Genomic DNA, 7,561 nt, shown 5'->3' on the forward strand with positions numbered 1-7,561 from the left:
ATTCTTGTGGCGGCCCACAATATGTAGGCAATTACAAAAGGTTCTTTTCATTAAATTCTGTTCCCCTTCTCCAAATGTACCTTTGCTCATTCCTGCCAAAAAGTTCAATTTTAACCTCATCGGTCCACAGAACTTGTTTCCAAAATGCATCAGGCTTGTCTATATGTTCATTTGCAAAGGTTTCAAATGCTGATTTTTGTGGTGAGGATGTAGAAGAGGTTTTCTTCTGATGACTCTTCCATGAGTACAAGTATCTCTTTATAATGGAATAGTGTACCACAACTCCAGTGTCTGCCAGATCTTTCTGGAGGGATTGTGCAGTCAAACGTGGGTTTTGAATTGTTTTTCTCACAATCCTGCGAGCTGTTCTGTCTGATATTTTCCTTGGTCTTCCAGATCTTGCTTTAACTTCCACTGTTCCTGATGACTGCCATTTCTTAATTACATTCCAAACAGAGGATATTGACATCTGAAAATGTTTTGCTATCTTCTTATAGCCTTCTCCAGCTTTGTGAGCGTCAACTATATTCAGTTTCAGATTTCTAGACAACTGCTTAGAAGAACCCATGGTGCTTATTGTTGGGGGGGCAAGGTCAGATAAGTATGGGCATTTTACCCTTTAACGACCATGGACGTGTATACACGTCCAGGCAGGATGCACGTTCCCGCACCAGGACGTGTATACTCGTCCATGGTTCTCGTGGGTGCTGCCCAGTGCACACACGAGATCGCGGCAGAGTCTCAGCTGTAACACACAGCCGGGACCCTGCCGCACTGCCTGGACCAAAGTAAACTTCTGTCCCGGCAGTTTAACCCTCACAGCCGCGGTCGGAAGTGACCACGGGCTGAAAGTGTTATGACAGAGGGAGGGAGCTCCCTCTGTCACCCCTGCAGCACCCCGCACCGCGATCGTGGGATGCTTTGTGTGATCCCCAGCGGGTGGGGTCCTGCCGCACTGCTGGGACCAAGAAAACTTTGGAAGCGACCGCGAGCTGTAAGGAGTTTTGACAGAGGGAAGGGGCTCCCTCTGTCTCTCTCCTGTAGCACCCTGCAAAGATCGCGGGGTGCTGCTGGTTACCTGGGCAGCCGGGGGTCTTTACAAGGACCCCCAGGTCTGCCCCGGTTATTGCCTGTCAGGACTTGCCTGATCTGCTGCCTGCTACTATTAGTATTGGAGTACTAAGTATTCCAAAGCATTAAAAAAAAAGTGGAAAAAATATAAAAACAATAAGTATAAAAAAAAGTGTAAAAAACAAGTGTAAAAAAAGTGTAAAAACAAGTGTAGAAAAAATAATAAAAATACATTTATTAAATAAATATAATGAAAAATTTTTTTTATAACGTGTAGGATCACACGGTGCAATTCTGCAGCATTTTACATGCTGCGAATGCCCGCTAACATTTCAACAATGAGCTCACTGCTGCGGCTTAGTAGCTTTGTGTGTCCACTCATAGCGGCGGATTTCCCGCCGGCAGTCATGAGTGGACACACTGAGCTACCCAGCCACAGCAGTGATCTTGCCCTTGTTACTGCCGGGGGCATCCGCGGTCTCAAAGATTCTGCGGATGCTCTCTATGTGACCCTACACTGCATGCCGTTCATACTGCGTTTCCGCAGTATGTTAAAGGTATCAGTCAGCAGCACGTCAAAAAGAGTGATGCTGATGTATACTGTAACAGCTCCATTTATTTCTGAATGAGACTACTACATTATACATTGGCATCCCTTTTTTGACACCTATACTGCAGAAAAGCAGTATGAATAGGGACTATTCATATAATGATGCCCTGAAAGCCAAAGTGGGCTCCTCTCCAAAATGACGTCCCACAAATAAAGAATTTGTGGGAAAAAAACTAATTGCTAGTTTTTCCCCTGACTTTTGAAATAATTCTAGCCACACAATAAGGGCTCAACCTACTCACTTTTGCCCTAGGTGACTACTTTAGGGGGTGTAGTTTAGAAAATGGGGTCACATCTGGGGGTGCGGTATTGTTCTGACAGCTGGAATGCTTTGCAAGATGTGTGGACTATAATTTGTATAATGATATCCTGTAAGCCAAATGGTGCTCCTCTCCTTTTGGGTCCCACCATGTGGCCTAAGCGGGGGTATTACCGAACACGGGGCGAACAGCGTAATAAAATATGTGACACATTTTCTACTTTTCAGATGCAGTGTACAAAAATATGTCCCACAAATAATGTATTTGTGGAAAAAAAAAAGAAAATTAAAATTTTTCCACTGACTTTGTAACCATTCCAGCCACACAAAAAGGACTAAAAATACTCACTTTTGGTCTACATGAATACTTTAGGGGGTGTGGTTTCCAAAATGGGGTCACTTGTGGGGGTTCTGTATGGTTCTGGCAGCTAAAACCCTTTGCAGGCATGAAGTGCGGCCTAAAATCCATTCAACCGAAAATGATGCCCTGAAAGCCAAATGGCGCTCCTCTCTTTCTGGGTCCTACCACGCAGCCAAGGAACCAAATATGGCCTTAGTGGGGCTATTTCCAAACACGGGCCGAGCAGCTTAATAAAATAAAGGGTGCATTTCTTGCAATATCAGAAGTGATGTACAAAAAATATGTCTCACAAATGATGCATTTGTGAAAAAATGCTAATTTCAAATTTTTAATATTTTTAATAATTCCTGCCAAAAAATGATGGTGTTAAAATACTCACTGTACCCCCTAGTGAATACCTTAAGGGGTCTAATTTTTAAAATGGGGTCATTTGGGGGGTGTTCCTATGTTCTACCACCTTCAAATTTCTGCAAACCTTGCATAGCATATATAAAAAAGATGTATTTTTCTAATTTTCTAAATTTCAAGTTAAATTGTTAGGCTTCAAATTAATTTAAAATGTTAACTAAAAACAAAAAAAATGCTGTCAAAATAAAGTAGACATCTGAAAGTATAAGTTGCATAATCTATTTGGTCAGTAAGTATAAATATATGCAACCTATTAGTGTTAAAATAGCAAAAGAAATCGTGATTTTTAAAAAAATGTCATCATTTTTTGCATTGTAAGAAAAAAAAATACAAATGATATCTGCTTACTTTTACTATGTGCATGAAGGACAACTTGTGACAAAAAAACAATGTCAGAATTATCATGATTGGCAAAACGTTACCAGAGTTATTCTCTAATAAACAATCTCCAGGTAGCAGAGCGGGATCAATGGAAGCGCTGAGACCAGATAAGAAGTTAAAAGGATTTATTTCCCATAATGCAACGCGTTTCACGGTCACCCGCTTCCTCAGGCATGTTGGGTTTAGCAGATTACAAGGTATATATAGGGAAAAGGGGTTAACCCCTTCAAGGAGGAAAATTAAATTAACCCCTTGAGGGGTCAAGCCCTTTAAGCCCTTTACAACAAGATAGAAGCACATAATAACATCACAACAAAGTACCCAATAAAACAAATACAATACAATTAAAAACAAATATTAAATTTTAACAAAAAATATTAAAAATATTATAGTACTATATATATAAAAAAAAAAAAAAATCGTTTTTTTTTCCTTTTTTTTCCCTTCCTCCATTTTTCCCATTTTTTTCTCCTTTATTTATTTATTTATTTTCCTCTTTCCTCTTTTTTCTCTTCGATGTTTTAACGGGCATTTTCCAGTGTCTCATTAAGACCATCTGGAAATAAAGTAACCAAAGAAAAAATCCAGAAGGATTCCCTATTATTTAATCGCTGTATACGATTATGACTAAAAACTGGAATAGTTTCTAGTATAGTCAGCTTTAAAACATCAATGCATCTATCATGTTTAAGAAGTAAGTGGCGTGAGACACTATGTAGAACAAAACCATTTTTAATGTTAGATCTATGTTTGTTCATACGTGACCGCACCGTCTGTACGGTGCGGCCAACGTATTGAAGCCCACACAAGCAAGTAAGTAGATAGATAGCAAACGAACTATCACAGGAATAATGATTTTTTATTTGGAAACTTTTTTTAGATACTGTGGAGTTAAATGAAACAGAGGGAGTGCCAATCATAGCACAACAAAGGCACCTTGGTCGCCCACAAGGAAAAGTGCCCGGGGTTTTGGAGCCAACAGAATGGTTTTGTTGAAGAGATTCAGATTTGAACCTACTAGGAGCCACCAAATTTCTCAGGTTCGGGGACCGACGAAACGTAATACCTGGTTGGGATGGCAAACATTTTTTTAAAATAGAGTCATCCAATAGGATAGACCAATTTTTTCTTAATATTCGGCGAATATCACCTGCTCCACAATTATAATCTGTAATAAAATTATATTTATAGGACTCCTTAGGTGCTGTCTGAATAAATTCTTTTTTTCTTTTTCTCATAAGTGTTTCCTGTGATATATCCTTCACCCTATTGAATGCATCGGTTAGGATGGAGGGGGGATAGCCTTTGGATAGAAAACGTTCACGAAGAATGCCTGACTGTTTTATCGTGATTTTATTTCAGCGGGACGAAGCTGCAGAGACCCTTTGATGATACACCCTGTTCCATTGTTGTACTTGGTTGGAGTACAACTTCATGTGGTAAGCGCAATTCACACTTAGCGTTACCAACTCACCTTTGGTGTTACACTATGGAGCGCATCCGTTTGTGCTTTTTTTATTTCAGTTTTCTACCAAGTTCCTCCGCTTGGATTCCTTAGGAATATTGGATTGCTGCACTGTGTTGTTCCACCATTTTCTTAAGCTTGAATATTGGATTTGGATATTGGATTCTCCTATTTGTCACTATGGAGTTTCTGGACAATCGTGAACTTACTCGTGATCACCTGATCAGTCAGCTCATTGGGACTGCACCTGTGAAACGGCCGATCCCTACAACTGCGGTACTGGACATTCTATCAGAGACTGACCGTAACTATATGAATGAGTTATTTAAACAATATGAAAATTATTGTAAAGCCGAGATTCAGCACGGCACTGATATTCTATTTCTGACTCGATATATAGACTCACACATTACACCTCGGGGATTACGCCCCCCGATTGAGTCCTCATTTCCAGACGATCCAACATTTACCTGTGACTGGGAATCCTTTTTGGAAACCTGCTCTAGGGGGCTGATGGAGCGTCTATATGTAAAAAGAACTAACCTGGTGTCTGAACTAACTACCAAAGCCAAGGAAGTTAGAGATAGACTTTCAAAATTTTCTATGTCAGTTGAATTTATGAAATTAGATGGTATTATTTTAAATTGATTGAAAAAACTTGAAATGGAAACTATTAGCAAAAAAGTACATAAATACAATAGAGACAAAAATGATTATTTGTGTGGCCAGATTTGCAAATGGCCAAAATTTAATCATCACTCTGAAAGTATTACGAAGTTAAATGATGGTAGTAATAACCACTCCACCATTAACAGGTCTGCTGCGGCTCCCCATGGCTCTACATTACCCCAGCCTGGAAACAGCAGCAGCCTCCCGAATGTGCCCACTCTAAATAAATCTGGTGAGCCTTCCGCTTTGAATATCAAACCATCTTTTTCCACTGTGACAGCAGTGAGGGATACTAGACCAAAAGTTCGTCAGTCCCCCCACAGCGGCCGCATGATATATAACTCTGTTTTTCATAAAAACAAAAATAATTTCACTAAACCTCATGATACAAAAAAATCTCACTTGCCGGCTGGCTTACCTGGTCATAACATTATAAAGGAACTTTCTACCACTAGAGGTGAGCTTGATGCTGGCCTCCCGGCCTGTGCGCGTCCGAGATTAGAATTGCAGTCTCTGACCGCACAGTCTGAATTTGCTCCTATTAACTCCCTAAGGACTGAACCACACCCCACCATTTATCCTGGTGAAACCATCCACCCTCAAGTGATACAAACTTCTGGGACTTGTGATATACTCCCAGGTATTATTTCTGATAAGGGTCTTTCTACTCAAATTGTAGAATCGCGACATCTGACTGCATGGTCTGGATGTGCCCCTATTAATCCTGATGTTAATAGATCACGTGCTGCTATTAACCCTAGTGAAATTATTCGTCCCTCAGCTGCTTGCACCACAGTTAAACCTGATACACTAACAGGTACTTCTTTGAGTAATCTTTCCATTCAGGATACTGAAGATTCCACCTATATGTCCAATTCAGTGACAAATGTTTTTTCTATCATAAATACACCCAATAGAATTTCTGGTATTTCTAATTCTTCTGATGATGATACATTAACACTCGATATAACAGTTCATGAGGTTTCTAATGATAGTCTCAGTAACTATTCCACCCCTAACTCTATGTCTAATGAGTCTACGGCTTTTTTAAACTTCCAGCGTGCTCATGTAAACACTGTTCACTTACCTCCCCCTACCATCAGTCCCCAAAAAAATAGGATAACACAATATTTTCCCCTGATACAAAGTACAGCCGTAAAAAGAAAAAGCGCCCCAGAGGCTCAAGAGGAGGAATTAAACATAGAAATAGATCACAGCATAAAAAAGAACAAGGTTATGATTTAGCTAATTCAGGATCAATACGGTATGATAGTACCAAGGATAATGAAGATAATAGTGGAAATAAAAAGAAAATTAAATTGTTTAATCTTTCATCTTATATGCTAAAGCAGAATGAAATTGATTTATTAGCCAAAGGTCTTTCCTTTTGTCCGACAGCACTGCCTAATAATTTCCAACTTTTTCTTGATTTACATAAATTTATTCGTAAGCTTACTCTTGGACGCCACTTTTCATTGATCGATATACGTGGTTTATCAAACATGCCAGCCACTCAGAATGACACATCCATCGTGTCCCCTGCTGGGGATTCGATGGGTGTGCCATCCCCCACTAGTGATGCACCTATTGCGTCCCCTACGGTGGATTTTGCTGTCCTACTAATTGTCCCGTGAGACATGTTGAGGTTAATCCAGTTTCCTCATTTTACCCCCTACAACATAGGGGCTCCCATGTGGAAACTTTTTATTCTCTAGTTTCTAAAGAATTATGCTCTTTACATGAAACTGTCAGATTGACTGGATATCATGACAATCTCAGCCATGAGGAGCGTAGAGCTATTGAGTCCTTACAAAACAATCCATCTATTGTTATCCGTCCTGCGGACAAGGGGGGGGGGATAGCCATCTTAAATAAGGTTGATTATGTTCATGAAGCTTTATCTATACTATCTGATACAAATTATTATGAAATCATGAAGCAGGATCCTTCATCCAAATATGAGCTACAATATAATACATTGATTAAAAAAGCTATTGATATGTCTTTTTTGAATAAAAAGGAAAAGGAATTCCTTTCTGTTAGACATTGTTCTCTACCGATTTTTTATTACCTTCCCAAACTACACAAGTCCCTCACTCACCCTCTTGGTCGTCCTATTATTTCGGGGGTTGGGTCCCTCACTAGTAATCTATCGCACTTTATTGACTTATTTTTACAGCCTTTTGTGTTACAGTTACCATCATATCTTAAGGACTCCACCCAACTGATTAGAGAAATTCACAATTTAAGTTTACCTTCACATTTTTTATTCATCACACTTGATGTTTGTTCATTATATTCGAATATTTCCACATCGGTTGGTTTGAAAGCTATTTA

This window comes from Hyla sarda, chromosome 1, assembly GCF_029499605.1.
Source record: "Hyla sarda isolate aHylSar1 chromosome 1, aHylSar1.hap1, whole genome shotgun sequence".
Lineage (NCBI taxonomy): Eukaryota > Metazoa > Chordata > Amphibia > Anura > Hylidae > Hyla > Hyla sarda.